This window comes from Monodelphis domestica, chromosome 3 (genome assembly GCF_027887165.1).
Source record: "Monodelphis domestica isolate mMonDom1 chromosome 3, mMonDom1.pri, whole genome shotgun sequence".
Taxonomy (NCBI): domain Eukaryota; kingdom Metazoa; phylum Chordata; class Mammalia; order Didelphimorphia; family Didelphidae; genus Monodelphis; species Monodelphis domestica.
In genome coordinates, this window is record NC_077229.1 from 454,388,360 (window position 1) to 454,410,895 (window position 22,536).

The following is a 22,536-nucleotide window of genomic DNA, read 5'->3' on the forward strand; positions in this document are numbered from 1 at the left end:
GAATTATGTGAGTCCCTGGATAGAGAAGGCCTAGACTATCCAATGGGTGACCCTCAACCACAGACCAAATTAAGTTCCAGACTCCAGTCTTAGAAGGTCAATCAATGCACATTTATTGGAGAATTTTCCTCCTAAAAAGAATTCCTTTAAAAAATAAAAAAGCAATACATTTTTATAGACTGGTGTTAATTGGAATAAGAGGCTGGAAGATGTTCATATAAAATCATATCTATATCCAACTATTAGAGATTTTCAGTATTTCTAAATTGATGATTTAAAAAATAATAGGTGATGGATTTGTTGGCAAAATTCCTAATAACACTTAGAAATATTAAAATATCAGAGTCTTGGATAGAAATTGGGCACCTGCAATTTGGCTGTAGGACTTGGCTTTGGCAAAACTGCAAAGTAGGCAGTATGTCTTTGGCATCATCCTATCTCTCCTGTCAAGCTTTCTCCTTCCTCTTACCTAATGCTACACCCTTCATAGCCCACAGACACACAATGTCTCTCCTACATTCCATCCCCAAAGGGGTTTGCACTCTTCTTTAATCAGTCATTTCCAACTCTTCATAACTCCATTTGTTGGCAAAGATACTAGACTGCTTTGCCATTTTCTTCTACGGCTCATTTTACAAATGAGGAAACTGAGGCAAATAGGTTTATGTGACTTGCCCAGGGTCATATACTGATTCCAGGGTCAGTATTCTTATCTACTTCCCCACTGGTCATGCTTGTACCCTGCTACCTGTTTACTAATACTGGTTAATGTGTCCACTGATTAATGATTTAAGGTATTTATATCCCAAGAATATTTGCATTGTAATAGAGTACTAAAGAAGACCCCAAAAGCCCGATACAACAAAAGAATGACCGTCCAAGTTCTTAAGCGTCTAGAGTACTACTGGAGGAAGGTGTCCTAAAATTCAGCTATTTAGATGCTTTCATATCTAGAAGTTAGTGGATGGCCTTTTCCCAACAAAACCCTCAAAAAGCCTCATTGCAATGCATTTCCCTGGTCATTTCCTTAGAGATCCTCTCTAAAGAAGTATACACTTGGGACTTATACTAAGGTTAAGGGCTCCTCTTCTCATTTCTTACATACTATATTATAAGCTTCTTTAGAGCAGGACCTTACCAGTCTTTGTATTTTTATGGAATCTAGCAGCTTGGTTTTTATGTAATCATTGCTCATTAAATACTTTCTAAATTTCTAAAAAATTAATGGAATTTAATTCATTTCTGGTTAATAGGGAAGCTGCAGCCTGGCATTTTCTGCTCAATATGGTAGAGACAACTGTTGTGAAACAATGAGGGGAAAGAATGAAAAAAGAAATGAAACTAATTTCTATATTAATACACACACCATGTGTGTCAGTTCATTCTATTACCAAATATTGCTTGTGATAGAGATAAGAGTCCAAGAGTAGGTATGGCTCTGTGCCTACAGATTACTACTAGAGGAATAGTATAATTGGAAAGCTCAAATCTCAAATATATCAATCAAGTAATCAATGAAATAATTTGAAAGGCTGAGGATTATAGACCATAAACAATTGTCTGGTTGCAAATAGTGCACTTCCAAACCTAACACCATGTCTTTGTTTTCCAAGTTTCCTTAAACCAGTCCTTCATAGCAAAGTCAAATAAAGTGGGCAATAGTGTAATGTATTGCTTAGTAGATATTCAATTAGATGAAGAAAGGAAAGGAAAGGAGGCAACTAGGTGGCTCAGTGGATAGAAAGCCAGGTCCAAGACAGAAAATCATAAAGTTCTACCTAGTTTCAGATAGTTTTTAGCTGGGTGACCCTGGGCCAGTCACTTAATACACATTGCTTAGCCCTTACTCCTCTTCTACCTTAGAATCAAGACATACTATTGACCTTGAGAGAAAAGCTATTTTTAAAAAGGAAAAAAGTAAGAAAAAAAGGGGGCTGAAATGAAGGAAGGAAAAAATAATACAAATATTTTAGGTTGTGGTGGTAGTGAGAAAGAAAGACTATGTTGTCACTTTTTTGACATAATACCATTTTAATAAGCCTAAACATTTGTGTTAAATTGACAATCCATCTAAGTTCTAAGTTTTGTTTTCTTTTTCCCCAATTTTTAAACAAAGACATCAAAAATTAAAAAAATCCACCCTTTCTTGTGCCCAAGTGCTCTCCTTGATTCTAAGTTTTTAAAAATAACCTACTATAAACTACCACAATACCCACTTCTTTTTTTGATTTGAGTCATATGGCAGTGTATATCCAAAATATTCCAGGCAGGTCCTATTGCAACTGAACATCTTCTCTGGTTCCCCATCTTTCAGCATTTGATAAAGATTGACTGCAAATACTTCCAAATTCTCCTGTCTTACAGCTTCTTTAAACCATCTGGCAGCTGATTTGAGCCCCCAAATCCTTCCTTAACTTCTACTTGTGCCTCAGATTGCAACAAGACCAGGATTTCAGCAGCTGTCTTTAAAATAAAAAACCTAAAATGGCAGCTTTAACTGAAAATAGACACCCAGATATTATATAACCTGACAACCAAGTGTCTTTCCTTTTCACCCTTTAAGACATGATCTCTCTAATTCAGAATCTAAAGTGCATACATCAGCAAGACACTAGGGAGAAATCAAAATTGTTCTAACTCATCCATTATCCAGTGTTGCTTCGGTTTCTAATTTTATTTTCCTTCAACTTTCATAACACAAGAGTATGTCTTGTAAAGCTGGCTAGCTGCTATTACTACAGATAACATATTTAAAGGGTTACACATCACCTAACTTAATTTACATCAAGTTGCTACATTTGATGCCTAACAATGACAATGTGGAATTTCACTTTCTGAAATACCTCAAAGTTTTTTAAACATTTTGACATTTTTAAAACATGAGTTGAACAATGATATTGTTTAAAGTGATTAAAGAATCAGGACTTCTCCTTCAATAGTGAGTAACTACATTTGAAATTCTGCCAGGTATTCCATTTCTTCTTTGAGTGATTTTAATTGCATTCCCCTCCAGGGTTGGAATGTTGTAGTTGGTTAGTCATTTTAAGTCATAGTCAAATCTTCATGACCTTTTTGGAGTTTTCTTGGCAAAGATACATGAGTGATTTGCCATTTACTTTTCCAGCTCATTTTACAGATGAGGAAACTGAGAGAAACACCATGACTTGCTCAGGGTCACATAGCTAGTAAGTTTCTGAGCTCAGATTTTGTTTCAGGTCTTTCTGACTTCAAGTCAGGTACTCTATACATTCTGCCACCTAGTTGCAACTCTGAGTTAAAATAGCTTCCTGGAAAGCAGCTACCTTATTAGAATGTAAACTCTTTGTTAACAGTGATTATTTCATTCTTTAGGGTTTAGTATAATATCTGGCACATAAAAATGCTTCCAAATTGATTTGCCCCTCTTACAATTTCCACCTTTATCTTGTCTACATTCTTCCCTTGACAAATAGATATACTACTATATGTGTGTATATATGTATGTGTGTGTTTATAATAAAAGACCAAGAAAGCATATTAGGAAAATCATTACAATCATTCAAGTTTCACACTAGATTTTGGTAATACGGAAAGAAGAAATGCAAAAGTTACTGCCCTCAGAAAATTGACGTGGCGGTTGTGAAGATTAAATGAACTCTCCCCTGCCCATTTTTAGATTTAATCACCAGAAGCATGTACCTCACTTACACTTGGGTAGGGGAGGTCTGTGACTCACATGTGCAATAGTGGGTGACATCAAAATTGACTGACTGCCCTCTGGGCAGTCCTAAGCAAAGCCTTAACTGTAACTGGTACATGTAAAATGGAAGAAAGTCACAGAAAGTGACAAAAAGGAATGATGTTTAAAAATGCCAAGAAACTTCCTGAGAGGGCCTCTCTTGGCTCTTTGGTCTTCAACTTGACTTTGGAAGAGCTTTCTTCAGTCAGATCTCCGACTGCTTCCCTTTGGACTGACACTTGGTGAGTGAAAGGCTGACTCCTTTCCTGGATTTTCTGAAGGGACCAGCCTCAGGAGAGACCTACCCTCTTGAGAGAGGCTCCCTGCATCCCCAGGTCCTTGGCTCAAGGCTGAGGCCCCTCTGGCTAAGGGCTAATTAGTCCTGCCTGGGTTGAGCCCAGCTGGAGCAAAATAATTAGTGTGTAGGTAGGTATCTTACCCTATCCACTCTCTGATTTTTTTTTTATTTTCACTCGTTCTATATTTTATAAATAAATTGTTAAAATAAATCTCTTTGGAATTAATTAAATACCTGGTGACCCTATTCTTAAATAATCCAGTCTAACCTTTTATAAAAACCCCTCACATTTCTACCCCATTATGGGATACAGGAAAGAAAGACATGGTATTAATGTAATGATAAATACATAAAAAAGTATTTTAGGAGGGGAAGAAAATAGTTCTAGTATATGAGAGGGAGCAAGGAAAGTTTATGGAGGAGGTGGCCTCCAACCAGGGAAGACCTAGTGGAACATTTAACCTGGAATATTGCTGGCATGAAGAGAAAAAATAAAAAATAAATCTGAAAAGGTAGCCTAGAGCCAGAGTAAAAGTGGGCTGTAAATGCCAATTTTTCCTCTCTTTCCTGCATTAAAGTAAAATGTCTTTTAAGAAGCTTTTTAAAAACTTCTCCCTGTCCAAAAAGACTATTAGTGAAGTTACTGTCATAGTCAGCTATACTTCCCTGTCCAATCAAATCCCGTCTAAAGTCTTGATGAGCCTGCCCTGTCTCTTTAAAGCTGTTTTCATAGGAATCGAAATTAACTTTCAAGCCATAACTTCTATGTGAAATGTGAAGTTCACTTAAAATTGCAACTCTGCTCTCTATTTATCAATACAATTCCAAGGTTCCACTGAAATAGTCTCAGCTGACAGAGTTTCTTGACAGAGTCAATTCACAACAGTTCAGAGAAGTCCTATGAAGATGGTTAGCATCTTTGTCCAGTCAGAAATGAAAAATGGAGACAATTATATAGGTTATTTAGGGAAAGTTTTAAAATATATGTTATTAATATGCTGACGATATTTCAGTTAAGTATATTTTGGTGGGTTTTTTTTTTCTTCCCAATAAGTCCCTTCATTATGCACTTGATTTGGCTTGTGGTTAAGGAGAAAGTTTTATGCAGTTAGGCAAGATATTATAGAAGAAAGATTGTTGTGTTAGTTGTCTGAGGATGGTTTCAAATCCTGCCTTTCTCCTTTTCTAGCTTGAACAAGTCACTCAGGATCTATGAGTATTAGTTCATCTATAACAATCAGAAGGCTAGAATAAAAGGTCTTTACACCCAATATTTATAATACTATGATCCTACATTTAAAGTATCACTCTATTTCAAAATTTTGTAACACTGAAAAAATTCACACACAGCTTAAAACAACAAAATACTCAGAAAAAAGATTTCCTACTCTGTTCAAATCCAGTCTCAGCTACTTCCTAGCTGAGTGATCCTGAGCAAGTTACTTACCTGTTTGCCTCTATTTCCTCATCTGTAAACATGAGTTGGAGTAGCAAATGGCAAACCACTTCAATATATTTTATTGAAATGAATGAAAAAGTATCAAGCATTCCTATGCCTGTTTTTAATATTAGCGAACCCAAAGGGAAAAAAAATTGAGAAAAACAAATATGGTTAAAATGACAAGAAATTAGTTTTCTCTGGTGAAGTGTTTATTAAATTTAGAGTAAATGAGTTATTGTTTTCTTAAAGGGTCAACTTCCAAGCATTGTATCTGATTCATCTTTTTATTACTTATTTTGTCACCTAATAACATGCTCATTTTTTGAAACATTGGCCACCAGACTCATTTTAGTCATAGCTTTGGGCCACATTTGATTTGTATAATCTTATTTTCATGTAGCATGTTTGTAGTAATAGAGTGAAGAGATGAGCTTAGGAATTTATCTTAAATGTCATTCACAAAGTCAGGGTTCAATGTCTCTTGACTGATCTGGATAATTTTGATATAGAAAATGATTGTTTGTGTTGCATCCATATGTTAAAGTAGTACTAGTTGTAAATATCCACAAAATGTGAAATATCTACAAACTTAGTGGGAGAGTCATTTTATTTTGCTTTATTGAGTAAAATCAAACTAACTCTTCCCCCTTCATTCTCTGAAAATGAATGGTTTGTTCTTTCAGATCTTCTAGGGACACAGAACATGCCTTTGAAGATGAGTTTATTTTACTGCTTTCAAGCTCATGCAAAATGTTCAGGGAGCTGGAAAAAAGGGAACATTTTTTTCCCAACCCAATGCATTCCTAGAACCCTCTTGAGAAGGGCTAGCTCCCATTTGAAATACTTCAGGGAGCATTTTTTGCAAGCTTTCTCCTTTAACTTTAGTACCCTGAGTTTGCAAAGTCTTAGTTATAATCATTAGTTTTATAATCTGTACACATGTGTTTTAAGTGATGTCCATCAAGAATAAACAAATAATAAAAAGAATTCTGTGCTTCTTTAATTTGTCATCTCAATCAAAGCAGAGGCTATTATTGAGCTTTCACCATAAATTCATAATACATTTACAATGGATAAGATCAAGTTTTATTTTGTTTTGTTTTTAAAGATATCCTCCCAAAATCATTTTCACATTTAAAGGATATGATCTGAATACCTATCTTTCATATCTTTATTAACTTTTGCCTCTACTTTGCTTCTGTTCTGTGATTAAAACTGATTTCTTGTTTGAAGGAACCAATATTATATAGGTCTGTGTACAGAACACCTATGTTAGGCAATTTGAAAAAGGATACTTTTTTTGGTCAGCCCATTTTAACTTTCCTGTTCTAGATTCTAGATCCTGTTCTACATAAAAGAAAAAAAAGCAACAATTCCTGCCTTCATTGAGCTTACTTGAGGTTGGGTGGGACAATATAAATTAACCAGTTAAAATTATTTCATATCCCAAGAGACTTGGATGACAATCTGGAATTCTGAGAGTTGTTAGGCTAAAATTAGACCCTTGATGAAATATAGATACTATGAAGATAAAAACTATTCAAATAAAAATGACTATTAAGGGAAAAATAATTTTACTTTAATTACTCCCAAATTCTCATTGTTTCTTAACATGAAAAGAAGGTATAAATAAAGGGGAAAAGATTTTTATAACTTATTTTACATATGTTTCTCTTATGAAAACAATTAAAGTAATTGCATAATCCTATGAAACCTAGACAAACCAAAGCACCCCTCCTTGATATTTATTGATACCCTATCTAGAAGTAACTTAACTGATAGAAGACACCTAATATTGTAGAAAAGAAGCTATTTTTTACACACCAAAGATCATCAGTTGGTGACTGATGGGAAATAAAGTTGTTATGCATAGACTAACTAATAGGATAGGCACATGCATCTACATTCTTAAATAATGATAACACACAGCCATGAAATTATTAAGATTTATACAGAGCAACCTATTATCTGTTAGTACAAATGAATGTACATCTCCAAGAGATTCATTACAAAAAAAAAGCTATGCACCATCATCAAAGGAACTGATGGAGTCTAAATATAGATTGAACTGTATCATTCTTCATTTTATCTCCTACATGAATTTTTCTCTAGTTTAAGTCTATATTTGTCTTGTTTTACAAAATGACAGACATGGAAGTATGTATTTCATGTTAGCACATGTATAACCTACATCATATTACTTGCTGTCTCAGGAGAGGGGGAGGAAAATGTCAGAAAACAATTCATAATATTATATTGAGAGGTAAAAAATGAAATCAAATTTAAAAAATGAATGTCGGTCAAACCGAGTTTCACCTGTACAGAAGAGATAAAGAGTAAGAAAAGAGTAAGGTCAATAATTTACAATAGGATAAAATGCCAGAAGAGATTAGTTTAAAATCAAGTTTTAAAGGGAGTAATTAGTATAATTTTCTAGGCACAGTAAAAAAAAAAAAAGCACAGAGACAAAGGCAAACCAATCCTGTGCAAGTAATGGGGGGAAATAGTTTGACTAAAACAAAGGGTTTCTTTGGGATGAAGACAACAAAAACTAGATTTAGGAATTTACACTTAATGTTATACAGAATAGGGAGCCATGGTAAATCCTTAAGATGGACTAATAAAATGAAAAGCTTTTTTTCAAATAAGGCTATTCTATAACTTTTCAATATAATTCGGTTCAAAATGTGTTGATTTCATCAAAATCAAGTAGAAGACATGAAAAATAAAGTTTAAGTAGATTGACGCATAGCAGAAGAGGATCAAAAACACTTGACATTACTTTGATATACATGAACAAATACCAAAAAGATAATAACCTCATCTTAGGCATGTAAGATTTTTTCTCCAATGTGGAATTATTGTGTAAAGCAAGTCAACTTTGTCATGCTAATAATGAAAACATGACAAGTTATGATAAATGCAACCATTTTCTCTAGGCATTTATGCAAATAACATATAAAGAATATCTCTGAGATTCAGCAAAAGCAAGAACTTCAGGACTTAGAGATTTTCTTTGTTTGTAATGTATGACATACTATTCTTTTCCTAAACTTGTAAAAAGAAACAAGCAAGTATCCAATGCTGATGAAACCATTGAAGTGATCAAGACATATTTTTCATTTGAAATAGCAATAGAAATGGGTCTGGGTCAGACCATTAGTCTCACTAATCCTCTTTCCAACCTTGCAATTTATCTTGTAAATGATGGATGATACTATGTCCAATGTGTAGAGTAAGAAGAGAAATGAAATAAGAAATGTAATGAAGTATTCAACGTGAAAATAAAAAAGAATATTTGGTCATATTCCTTAGAAACAAGTATTTAGTATGGTTGTACAGTTCTGAAGCTTTTTATTTCAAACAAAATAAATTATATGACATTTATAAATGCCTGATAAGAATCACAAAGGAATATTTGTCTTTCCACTCACTGGCTGTAAATACTCTTAAATTTTCACTAAGGATCAGCTCCTTATAATGAACAAGATGAACAGATGTACCATTCAAATTTCCATGAACTCATCACCTGTCTGGGATTTAAAAAATCACATTTTGATAATACAGTAATCTATTCTTCTCCTTTTGAATGGTATAGGGATATCACACATCAGTCATAATACTGAATTTAAAATGCAAGGCTTATTTTCCATATACCTCTAGCAAAGTCAACATACAAAATGAGTTCATCAGTTAGAAAACAGCAACTTAATATCTATCTTCTAGGTTTTTTCCTACAAGAATCTAAAATATAAAGAGGATTATAATACAAAATATTTTGGGGAAATATCTTCAATTAAGAGTTCAGATAAAAATGATTTTTTAATGAATCAGTAGTTCCCGATCATTTTATGTGTAAAATCCAATTTTTTTCTTTTAAAATTCAATGAATTTCACAGAATTTATGAGAGTAATTGTACTGTTAGTATCTGCTGTTTAAGGAAAAACAGGAGAAGAAAAATAATTACTGTGAATTCAATTGGCCAGTCAATGAGCATTTATTAAATATCTACTATTTGTCAAGAACTGTGCTAAGTGCTTGGGATATAAAGAAGGTAAAAGGCAATGCCTACAGGCAAGGAGCTAATGGTTTAATAGGAAGGATAACATACAATTATGCACAAACTATAAAAATGATAAAAGGCAGATAACCAAGACAAGGCAGAGAATTAAAAAAGAGTTGAAAGGTTTTCTGTGAAGATTGAGATTTTAGCTTTGACTTTATAACACTCAGGGATGTCCAGAGGTAGCCACAAGGAGGGAAAGAATTCCAGGCAAATAGAACAGCCAGTGAAAATGCCTAGTCTGTTTTTTTTTTAATTAAAAAAGTACTTACATATATTTGGAAATGTAAGAGAAGTGGTGTGTTATTATTTATTCTGTCTACAATAGGTAAGTGTGCTTAATTTTCACTATACTTGTTAAATATTTTATTGGAGCTAAATAGAGGCAGTGTTGCCTATTGGTTTCAATTTTCTTATTACAAATAAAAGCTGTTTGATCCTGGGCACATCACCTGACCTCTCAATATCCCCCGATAATTCTTTAAATTATTTCAAAGAAAGTGACCTTTAGCTTGATGGAAGGAGTAGCCTCCTTGAGAGTTCCCTATACATGAAATCCCATGACCAGCCTGAAAATAACAGAATAAAGATCAATATAACAACATTTAGTGTATACATATGGATCTGTAGATCCCTCAGAAAAACTCATTGTCTTCCCTATCCACAGGAGTGCATGAGCCACATATTCATTCATTCAACAAATATTTATTAAACATGTACTATGTGCCAGGCACTTGGAACACAATGACAAAACCAAATCTAAAAAAATCACTGTCATCAAGAAGCTCCAATTCTACTGGCAGGATAAAAAAGGCTTTTACAGGGGAAATTAAATACAGTATATGTACAAAGTAGTTTTAAAGGGGTGAGTATAGTATTTAGGGGTTTTGCATGTGTATAGAAATCAGAAAAGACTTCCTGATTTAAGGAACACTATGACTCAGTTTTAAAAGAATCTAGATTTTTTTTTAAAGGAAATGAGGATAGAATATATTCCAGGAAAGGGCTGAAAAGCTCCTGCAAAAGACATGGAGGGAGAAAAGGGAATGTCATGTACAGGAGAATAATGAATAGATTAATTTGGTCAGCCTGAAGTATTGTGGAATAAACCTAGAAAGTTAGGCTGGAACCAGATTATGATATATTTTAAAAGCCAATCGGAAGAGTTTCCAATATATCTAGAGACAAGAGGAAATCAGTGGAGCTTCTGAAGCATGGACGTGACAAGATCAGATCTGTGCTGTAGGAATAGCAAACCAGGAAGGACAGATTAAAGGAAGGAGAGACTAGAAGCTGGGACACACATTAGGACGCTATCATTATAATCTATGGAGAGATAAGATCAGATTGAGATATACTGTATTGTGGAGGGGAAAATCCTTATGATTTGCCATTTGATTGGTTTTAGGGGGATGACAAATATGAAAAAGTTGAAGATGATGCCAAGGTGAATAAGCCCAGAAACAGGGTGATGCTGCTTTGAACTTAAATAGGGAAATGAGAAAAAAGGGATGCTGCTCAAATGATAGCAACATATACATATATATACATATATATCTGTGTGTATGCTCATCTATATTATATATTATACTCATTCACATCCATACCTATATCTATATATAGATAGCTATAGCTATAAATGAAGAATGTAATTAATACAACAGTTTCTAACAATGTAGTTCAAATAAGTAGCATGGAAATATGTATATGTAAATATATATAATTTAATATATGTATATATATTTATGGGTATATATACATTTCCATGCTACTTTTTGTATTGTGTTGTTGGGAACTGATGGTACTAATTATATTATTATATTATATTATATTATATTATATTATATTATATTATATTATATTATATTATATTATATTATATTATTCACATATATATAATGGAAACAAAGATTTAGATATGAATTCACACATGTCTTTGCAGGAATGCATATCTGGCAATATATATTTTTTTATTCATAATGATATAAAAATAAAGGCGATGCTGCCACAATCTAGTTAAATTGCATGAAAAATTGTATGTGTTCTCCAAATTCTGGTTTTTCTTTTGTTAAGTTGCACAGAGACAGAGGAATCATGTCCCTTGGAAATGGAAATACTGTATGCTCAAGTAGACAGCTGCGTCTCCTGGTAATGATTCATCTTAATAGGAAGCAGCTTCCAGACTTCACACATTACATCTTCAAACTTGCTGAATTTAGCTTTAACTTTCTTTGTACTAAAACATTTGGATTCTGGATGTGTTCTAAACACGTCTCCTGGAGCCCTGCCCTTCCCTATCCTCACAGATCCGTTCTGAGTCCAATGCCCCGGATTCATGTGCAGAGGTCCCTTCCACATCCGGCTTTCCTCACTGCAATTTCGATATAACATGGGTCGACATAAGAAATTAAATGGAAATTTGGGGAGAGTTTTGCGAAAGCCACAGATGACCCTTGAAGGCCAGTAGAGAGCACAGAACATATTTAAAAACTCAGAAATGCAATATATATATATGGATATAGATATATAGATATGTACACATACATAATATAGCATGTATAATATCAACTTATTTTATCTTTTTAAAAGTTAAGGTGAGGGGAGGGGACAAGGGGGACTGATTCAAAGTAAATCACTGGACTAAAAGGTAGAGCCGAAGAAGAAAAGGTTAGAATTAGGGAAGGCAATCAAAATGCCAGGGAGTCCACAAATGACAATCATAACTTTGAACGTGAATGGGATGAACTCACCCATAAAACGTAGACGAATAGCAGAATGGATCAGAATCCAAAACCCTACCATATGTTGTCTTCAAGAAATACACATGAGGCGGGTTGACACCCACAAGGTCAGAATTAAAGGATGGAGTAAGACCTTCTGGGCCTCAACTGATAGAAAGAAGGCAGGAGTGGTAATCATGATATCTGATAAAGCCAATGCAAAAATAGACCTGATCAAAAGGGATAGGGAAGGTAATTATATTTTGTTAAAAGGGACTCTAGACAATGAAGAAATATCATTAATCAACATGTATGCCCCAAATAATATAGCACCCAAATTTCTAATGGAGAAACTAGGAGAATTGAAGGAAGAAGTAGACAATAAAACCATACTAGTGGGAGACTTAAACCAACCATTATCAAATTTAGATAAATCAAATCAAAAAATAAATAAGAAAGGGGTAAAAGAAGTGAATGAAATCTTAGAAAAATTAGAATTAAGAGACATATGGAGAAAAATAAATAGGGATAAAAAGGAATGCACCTTCTTCTCAGCACCACATGGCACATTCACAAAAATTGACCATACATTAGGTCACAGAAACATAGCACACAAATGCAGAAAAGCAGAAATAATGAATGCAGCCTTCTCAGATCACAAGGCAATAAAAATAATGATTAGTAATGGTACATGGAAAACCAAATCTAAAACCAATTGGAAATTAAACAATATGATAATCCAAAACCATTTAGTTAAAGAAGAAATCATAGAAACAATTAATAATTTCATCGAGGAAAATGACAATGGCGAAACATCCTTTCAAACCTTTTGGGATGCAGCCAAAGCGGTAATCAGAGGTAAATTCATATCCCTGAATGCTTATATTAACAAACAAGGGAGAGCAGAGATCAATCAATTGGAAATGCAATTGAAAAAACTCGAAAGCAATCAAATTAAAAACCCCCAGCAGAAAACCAAATTAGAAATCCTAAAAATTAAGGGAGAAATTAATAAAATCGAAAGTGATAGAACTATTGATTTAATAAATAAGACAAGAAGCTGGTACTTTGAAAAAACAAACAAAATAGACAAAGTACTGGTCAATCTAATTAAAAAAAGGAAGGAAGAAAAGCAAATTCACAGCATTAAAGATGAAAAGGGGGACAGCACCTCCGATGAAGATGAAATTAAGGCAATCATTAGAAATTACTTTGCCCAATTATATGGCAATAAATACACCAATTTAGGAGAAATGGATGAATATATACAAAAATACAAACTGCCTAGACTAACAGAAGAGGAAATAGAATTCTTAAATAATCCCATATCAGAAATTGAAATCCAACAAGCCATCAACGAACTTCCTAAGAAAAAATCCCCAGGGCCTGATGGATTCACCAGTGAATTCTATCAAACATTCAGAGAACAGTTAATCCCAATACTATACAAACTATTTGACATAATAAGCAAAGAGGGAGTTCTACCAAACTCCTTTTATGACACAAACATGGTACTGATTCCAAAGCCAGGCAGGCCAAAAACAGAGAAAGAAAACTATAGGCCAATCTCCCTAATGAATATAGATGCAAAAATCTTAAATAGGATACTAGCAAAAAGACTCCAGCAAGTGATCAGAAGGATCATTCACCATGATCAAGTAGGATTCATACCAGGGATGCAGGGCTGGTTCAACATTAGGAAAACCATCCACATAATTGACCACATCAACAAGCAAACTAGCAAGAACCACATGATTATCTCAATAGACGCAGAAAAAGCCTTTGATAAAATACAACACCCATTCCTATTAAAAACACTAGAAAGCATAGGAATAGAAGGGTCATTCCTAAAAATAATAAACAGTATATATCTAAAACCAACAGCTAATATCATCTGCAATGGGGATAAACTAGAGGCATTCCCATTAAGATCAGGAGTGAAACAAGGATGCCCATTATCACCTCTACTGTTTGACATTGTACTAGAAACACTAGCAGTAGCAATTAGAGAAGATAAAGAAATTGAAGGCATCAAAATAGGCAAGGAGGAGACCAAGTTATCACTCTTTGCGGATGACATGATGGTCTACTTAAAGAATCCTAGAGATTCAACCAAAAAGCTAATCGAAATAATCAACAACTTTAGCAAAGTTGCAGGATACAAAATAAACCCACATAAATCATCAGCTTTTCTATATATCTCCAACACAGCTCAGCAGCAAGAACTAGAAAGAGAAATCCCATTCAAAATCACCTTAGACAAAATAAAATACCTAGGAATCTACCTCCCAAGACAAACACAGGAACTATATGAACACAACTACAAAACACTCGCCACACAACTAAAACTAGACTTGAACAATTGGAAAAACATTAACTGCTCATGGATAGGACGAGCCAATATAATAAAAATGACCATCCTACCCAACTTATTTATCTATTTAGAGCCATACCCATTGAACTACCAAAATACTTCTTCACTGATTTAGAAAAAACCATAACAAAGTTCATTTGGAAGAACAAAAGATCAAGGATATCCAGGGAATTAATGAAAAAAAACACATATGATGGGGGCCTTGCAGTCCCAGACCTCAAACTATATTACAAAGCAGCAGTCATCAAAACAATTTGGTACTGGCTAAGAAACACAAAGGAAGATCAGTGGAATAGACTGGGGGAAAGCGCCCTCAGCAAGACAGTATACGATAAACCCAAAGATCCCAGCTTTTGGGACAAAAATCCACTATTTAATAAAAACTGCTGGGAAAATTGGAAGACAGTGTGGGAGAGATTAGGAATAGATCAACACCTCACACCCTACACCAAGATAAATTAAAAATGGGTGAGTGACTTAAACATAAAGAAGGAAACCATAAGTAAATTGGGTAAACACAGAATAGTATACATGTCAGACCTTTGGGAGGGGAAAGGCTTTAAAACCAAGCAAGATATAGAAAGAATCACAAAATGTAAAATAAATAATTTTGACTACATCAAACTAAAAAAGCTTTTGTACAAACAAAACCAATATAACTAAAATCAGAAGGGAAACAACAAATTGGGAAAAAATCTTCATAGAAACCTCTGACAAAGGTTTAATTACTCATATTTATAATGAGCTAAATCAATTGTACAAAAAATCAAGCCATTCTCCAATTGATAAATGGGCAAGGGAAATGGATAGGCAGTTCTCAGATAAAGAAATCAAAACTATTAACAAGCACATGAAGAAGTGTTCTACATCTCTTATAATCAGAGAGATGCAAATCAAAACAACTCTGAGGTATCACCTCACACCTAGCAGATTGGCTAACATAACAGCAAAGGAAAGTAATGAATGCTGGAGGGGGTGTGGCAAAGTAGGGACATTAATTCATTGCTGGTGGAGCTGTGAACTGATCCAACCATTCTGGAGGGCAATTTGGAACTATGCCCAAAGGGCGACAAAAGAATATCTACCCTTTGACCCAGCCATACACTGCTGGGTCTGTACCCCAAAGAGATAATGGACACAAAGACTTGTACAAAAATATTCATAGCTGCGCTCTTTGTGGTGGCCCAAAACTGGAAAACGAGGGGATGCCCATCAATTGGGGAATGGCTGAACAAACTGTGGTATATGTTGGTGATGGAATACTACTGTGCTCAAAGGAATAATAAAGTGGAGAAGTTCCATGGAGACTGGAACAACCTCCAGGAAGTGATGCAGAGCGAGAGGAGCAGAACCAGGAGAACATTGTACACAGAGACTGATACACTGTGGTATAATCGAACGTAATGGACTTCTCCATTAGGGGCGGTGTAATGTCCCTGAACAACCTGCAGGGACCCAGGAGAAAAAAACACCATTCATAAGCAAAGGATAAACTATGGGAGTGGAAACACCGAGAAAAAGCAACTGCCAGAATACAGAGGTTGAGGGGACATGACAGAGGAGAGACTCTAAATGAACACTCTAATGCAAATACTATCAACAAAGCAATGGGTTCAAATCAAGAAAACATCTAATGCCCAGTGGACTTACGCGTCGGCTATGGGGGGTGGGGGGGAGGAAAAGAAAATGATCTATGTCTTTAACGAATAATGCTTGGAAATGATCAAATAAAATATATTTAAAAAAAAATTAAGGTGAGTAAGAAGTTAAAGTTTGAGAAAAAAGCACTAAAATCAGGAGGCAACACACAAGGTTAATATTGTCCTACGGATAGCCCATGACCAAAGATTTAACCCAAATTTACAATAAGATACTATAAACAAAAAGGAAAGGAAAGGAAATCAGACTCCTTTTACAGTACAAAGACAGGGCCCAGAATATTTGCAAGCATTTTCCAGATCAGGGGGCACTGGCCCTAAACCTCTGAGATGTGGAATAAATACTTGTACTGCCTTTTTTCCTTTTAGATAATGTCTGTATCAATACAGGGAAAAGTTATAGATTTAACTGATCATGAACTTTTCAACATTCTCTCTCATTGTGGCTTGTCATTAAAATAGAAAAAAATGGGTTGAATTTTTTTACTCATACTTTCCTCTCTTGAATGAATTAATCTCGTTTTCAGCTAACATAAGATAGCAATGTAACACATTTAGATAGCATTCTGAGGTTACTGAATACTTCTATTATTTCATTTTTTCATCCAACAATTTTGTGAAGTGGGTGCTAAAATTATACCAATTTTAAAGGTAAGGCTGAGAGTGATTTGCCTAAGACCACTTAACTAAGTGACTGAGGCAGTATTTGAATTCAGATCTTTCTGATTCCAAGCCAAGCATTCTATCCACTGTCCATTTGTGCCTGACACGTGGCAGTGCCTCCCAAACTCATACTAGTTTGATGAGTCATAGCTGAATACATCATATCTTGACTCCCACCTTGTGATCTCCTGGGTCTTGGACTCAAAAACCAAGCATGAACACCACCACCAGCACTGCTAGATGACAATCTTAGAAGACATAAGCATTCTTAGGTGACACTGGGATATACAATAGTTTTTAAACCCTTACTTTCCCTGAGAATCACTAAACTGCATTGGCTCCAAGGCAGAAGGGTGGTAAGGGCTGGGCAATGGGGGTCAAGTGACTTGCCCAGGGTCACACAGCTGGGAAATGTCTGAGGTCATATTTGAACCTGGGACCTCCCGTCTCTAGGTTTGGCTCTCAATCCACTGAGCCACCCAGCTACCCCCAAGCATAATAATCTAAACCCTTAGAATGTATTTTCCTCTGTCTCTCTTTCTGTCTCTGTGTCTGTCTGTCTGTCTGTCTTTTACAAGCACACATACACAAACAAGCTATAAGGCACATAGTAGAAATAGGATCATCTTCCTATTCCCAGGGACAATCTTTGTTCCTAAATAGCTCAATCTTTGTTTTTAAGCAAGACAATACGCCCGCTCACCATTCTGGTCTGCTAAGATTTTGCATCTCAATATCAATTATTTTACTCTGAAATTTACATTGGCCTTGCCTAGATGCACCCTCTCATCGCTCCGTACCAAGACTCCAAAAGATTCCTTACATGGATCCTGTGGCAGAAGCCAGAGGCACCGAGTATTAAAAAGGAGCCTCGGTCTGTCTAATGGGAGCCCAACTGCTCCTCCTGCTGCCACCCCTTAGAGCCACTGAACTCAAAGTCACAAAACACTTAAGAGTCACGTTGCCTGCCGTAATTTTTAACTGGCTGGGGATTTGTAGCAGTGGCCCAGCTTTCTCTGCGATGATTAGTTAAATCAACTATAATTATTGATGACTGTATTTGTCTGCATTTTAAATGTCATGCAGATTCAGCATGGATCCATATAATCATCGGTATGATCTAGGTGATAGAATCTGTTCCACACAACATGCTTTATACCTTTACAATAACAAAAATAATTTAGCTGGTTATCATTTAAACGATAATGAGGGGCAGTTGGGTGGCTCAGTGGATGGAGAGCCAGCCCTCGAAATTGGAGGATCAAGGTTCAAATTTGCCCTCAGACACTTCCTAGCTGTGTGACTCTGGGCAAGTCACTGCATTAGAAAGAGATCATCTGTGGAGCTATTTCTGGTTACAGTAAATGATATACTCTGGCTTGTGACGAGAGAGATACTAGGGGAAACCTGAGGGTCCTAGTTGTAATGGAGATAGAGATACTTCTGGGAGATGGAGAGATAGTATTAGAGAGAGAGATTCTGGAGTTGCCTATTGATCACTATTGATGGCTAATAGATCAATATTTTTCCTACCCTCCTCCTCCCTCAACCACTTCGCCCCTCCCCCTGAGTGGACTCTGAGATTTATGAGGAAATACTCTTTTCTCTTCCTTTCTCAAGTAAGGGGGTTTATTGGGGACAACGGGATGGAGAACTGAGGTAAGACGAGGTGAGAGGGATGAGGGTTTCCCTAATCTATAATGAGGGATAGGAGGATTATGGGAAATGTCAATCCTGTCACAGCTGTGACACAAAGCCTGTCAAGGAGATGGAGGACAACTGTTTAATCTTCTTTCTGCTTTCTTCAAATTCAAATCTCACATATACAATCAGTTCTTCAGATTCAACTTCAACCATCAGCCACACAAAACCTTCTTCTTGCCTCCCCTCTCAAAAGCCTTCAGCCTAGGACAGAAGCTAACATCGATCAGTTCAGATCTTCTTCCTTCTTCAGCCTGCCTTGCCTCCAGCTAACTTTCCTGGGAACATTCTATTTGGAATCTTCTTTCTTGATTGACATCTGAGGTCCTCTACTCTCTTGCATGCAGGAAATTCTCTCTTCCTTCATGCCTCTTCCACATCACTTAACCCCAGTGCCTAGCCCTTACCCCTCTTCTGCCTTGGAACCAATACACAGTATTGATTCTAAGATGGGAGGTAAGAGTTTAAAAATCAAACAAATTAATTAATTAATTAATTGCTAAATGAATGAATGAATGAATATACTTTGATGACAGAATTGGGATTTATTTTTTGGCAGCAAGAATATTATATTCACTAAATGGAATGAGAGTTGAAAACTTATATCCAAAAAGGAAAGCAATTCTGAAAAAGGCGAACCATAGTTGAACAGAACTCTTCATTTACTAGTAAATGTCCCATCAATTTCATCAGAGATCATGCATTTGGACAAAAATTCATTCAATTTTACCACTGGGATTTACTACTTTATGTAGACTATTAATGTTATGCTGAATAGATTATTTCAATGAAAACACATCATATCCCAAGGGGAAACTAAAGGACACCTGCAAGCACTAATACTTAGTTTAGCAATCATATAAAATGTCTCAAAAAGCAACTAGGAATAAGTAAAACTGAGGAAATACAAGTCAAGCTAAAGGGAAATTATCTTTCTTCTCAATCCCAGAAAGCATGAGGACATGCACAAAGGGAAGCTAGGAAATAGACTGGATAGGGCTTCAGGCCTGGCCTCAGACACTTACCAGTTGTGTGACCCTGGGCAAGTCACTTAATGCTTATCACCTATTTCCTGCTGGTCTTCTGACTTAGAATTCATACTAAGATAGAAGGCAAAGGTTTCAAATAATTTTTTAAATTATTGCATGCATCCACACAGATACACAGAAATATACACTAATTAATATGGACTTCTATAATTGTAAAAATGTCAATCAGGCAATTTTCTGATTGAGATTTACTACGTTATGTAGATTAATAATGTAATGCTGAATAGATTATTTCAGTTAAAACAGATCATATCCCAAGGGGAAAACAGTTGACAAATACTACATTAAAGATATTTTCTGCCCTTGAACAGCTCACAATCTAATGGGGGAATACAATATCCAAACAAATATATACCAGCATGCTACATATAGGATAAATAGGGAGTAATCAAGGGAGGGAAGGCACTAGAACTAAGAGGGGTTGGGAAAGGCTTTCTATAACAGATGAAATTTTATCTGAGATTTGTTTCTGCATATTATCAAGAATGAGTTTCTGCATATTATCAAGAAAGTTTTATTATCTGCCTCTCTCTTTATAAACCTTTATACACAAAACTTCCCCTAGTAGAGATTAATCACAGAGTTACAAATATGCAGATGCTATCACAAATAAATATGTGAAAAAGATAAATACAGGATAAATGGAAGATAATCATCTGAGGGAAGGCATTTCCAGTAAGGGGTTTGGGTGCAGGAATGTATTGAGAAAGGCTCTGTAGAAGTGGAAATTTTATCTGAGACTTGGAGGAAGCCAGAAATCCAGGATATGAGAAGGGGGGAAATTCCAGTTATGGGGGAAAACTAATGAAATGCCCCAAGTCTGGAGATAGAATGTCTTATGAAAAGAATAGCAAGGAGGTCAGAATCACTGGATCACTGAGCATGAAGTGGAGAATACAGGGCAAGAAGGATGGAAAGGTAGAGTGTGCCAAGTAAGAAAAGGCTTTGAATGCTAAATGAAGAAATTTTTATTTGATCCTGTAGGTGACAGGGAGCCACTGGATGGGAGGTTTGAATGGACACATAGGGTGACATAGTTATTCTTGTTTTAGAAATCCGTCATAAAATCAGAGTTGAAATGCAATGTTCATTGGGCCAATGACTCTCATGTCCTGTGCAAATTGGAGTTGGAAAGCTATTTTGATCAAAAGTATCATGTGACTATTAAAACCAAAGAAATGGTGATGCAAACATCCACAAATTCTGAAAGGAGTTATTGCAGTTCTATCATCATTTTGTGTCTAAATTCAATTTGAAAATGGCATCCCTAGCATACCAGTGTTTGTAGATATGTTTCTATATAGAGATTGTAAAAATCAGTATTATAATCTTTATATATAAGGAGCAATGATATATCTTCATTTCATGATTATTTGAGGGATCATTTTGTTACTTGGAAAAAATACATAATCCCTGTTTTCCTTCTTCCTATCATCTACCTTCAGTTTGTTTTCCTCATTGTTAGCACCTCATCACAATACAGGCATAAACAAAGCAAAAGGTTAAAATATTTTGCTTGGGAGGGGTGGGGAGCAGGGAGGAAAAGAGGGATGCTACAAAATAAAGAAGTTTCAGAATTATTTTTAAATAACAATTGAGTTATATTATCTTTTTACCTCTTCCCACTGGCTAAAGAAATAGTTTTTAATTCATGTTAATAGTAACTTAAGCTTTAAAAATGCTTTGTAGATATTAACTTACCAGGTACCCACAACAATCCAGTAAAGAAAATATTATTAGGGTATCTGAATAATCATGAAGTTTCTTTGGGTTCAAGAGAGTATTTGTTCCCAAAATCTACCTAATTTAAAATCCCATACGTTTTCCTACCACACTATCCTGATTTTCATCAAGTGTCACCAAAATTTAAGGAAGTTTTCCCCTGCTACTCTAAGAAATACCAGATGTTTTAATGCCATTTTGAGAATGTCACAGATACTGAATGTCTCTTAGATTCAATACAGGTTCATACAGCATAATAATTATCTAAATGTTTCTTCTTGCCTTGTTCGTTATCTTAGATGTGGTTTAAAAATTCTTTATGAAACAAAACATATTTCCTCAACACGGTAAAATTTGTGATAGAAAATTATAATAACAATAGCTAAAAGGTATATGGTATTTTTCTTTCATTATATAATTCCATCATTTCAACAACCAACCAAGTAGGCACTTAAAGAGACTATTATCTCCATTTTACAAATCAGGAAAATAAGGTTTAAAGAGGTTAAAAGATATATAAGGGTCTAGATTCAAAACCCAATATTACCTGATTCTTCACTATAGCACACAACTGAAACCTTTAGCTTTATTCTCTCAGATTAATCATATTTCATTTCAAATATGTTCTATTTCCATATTTAAGAATGATCCAATTTAAGGTTTTTTAGCACTGTATTATGCAGTGTTTCATTTACCAAAATCCTGTAAACCAAAATGTCATGCACAAAATACTCTGCTAGAGAACACAGTGGAAAGCAACAGTGCTCAACGTTCTTCTTATTGACGTGTATAAGCTTAAACAAAAAGTAAGTACATCATACCTGAAATGTATTTCAAAAAATTCAATAGTTGCTAGTGAACAAAACCATTTTTTAAAACTCCAGATTCAGAATCTTTCCTAGGATAATACTATAGTTGCTTGCTAATTTGGCTGACTAGAGACAGCTATACTGATTTCCACAAGTAGAAGAGTTCCCTCGAATAAAAGTCAATTTTGAAAAGAATATAACTCCCTAAGAGAGTACCATATAACTGAAATATTTTATTTATGGTTGGATCTTATTTGCATTGATGATTTTGTGAGGAAGTCAAACTTATGGGCCAACTTCATATATACAAAAAATGTTC

At 35.1% G+C, this 22,536-nt stretch overlaps 1 protein-coding gene across 1 annotated transcript in view; it reads right to left on the bottom strand.

Moving 5' to 3' along the window:
• Nucleotides 1-22,536, bottom strand: part of HCN1 (hyperpolarization activated cyclic nucleotide gated potassium channel 1) — a 609,900-nt gene that overhangs the window by 509,174 nt on the left and 78,190 nt on the right. The gene's annotated exons all lie outside the window — the stretch shown is intronic.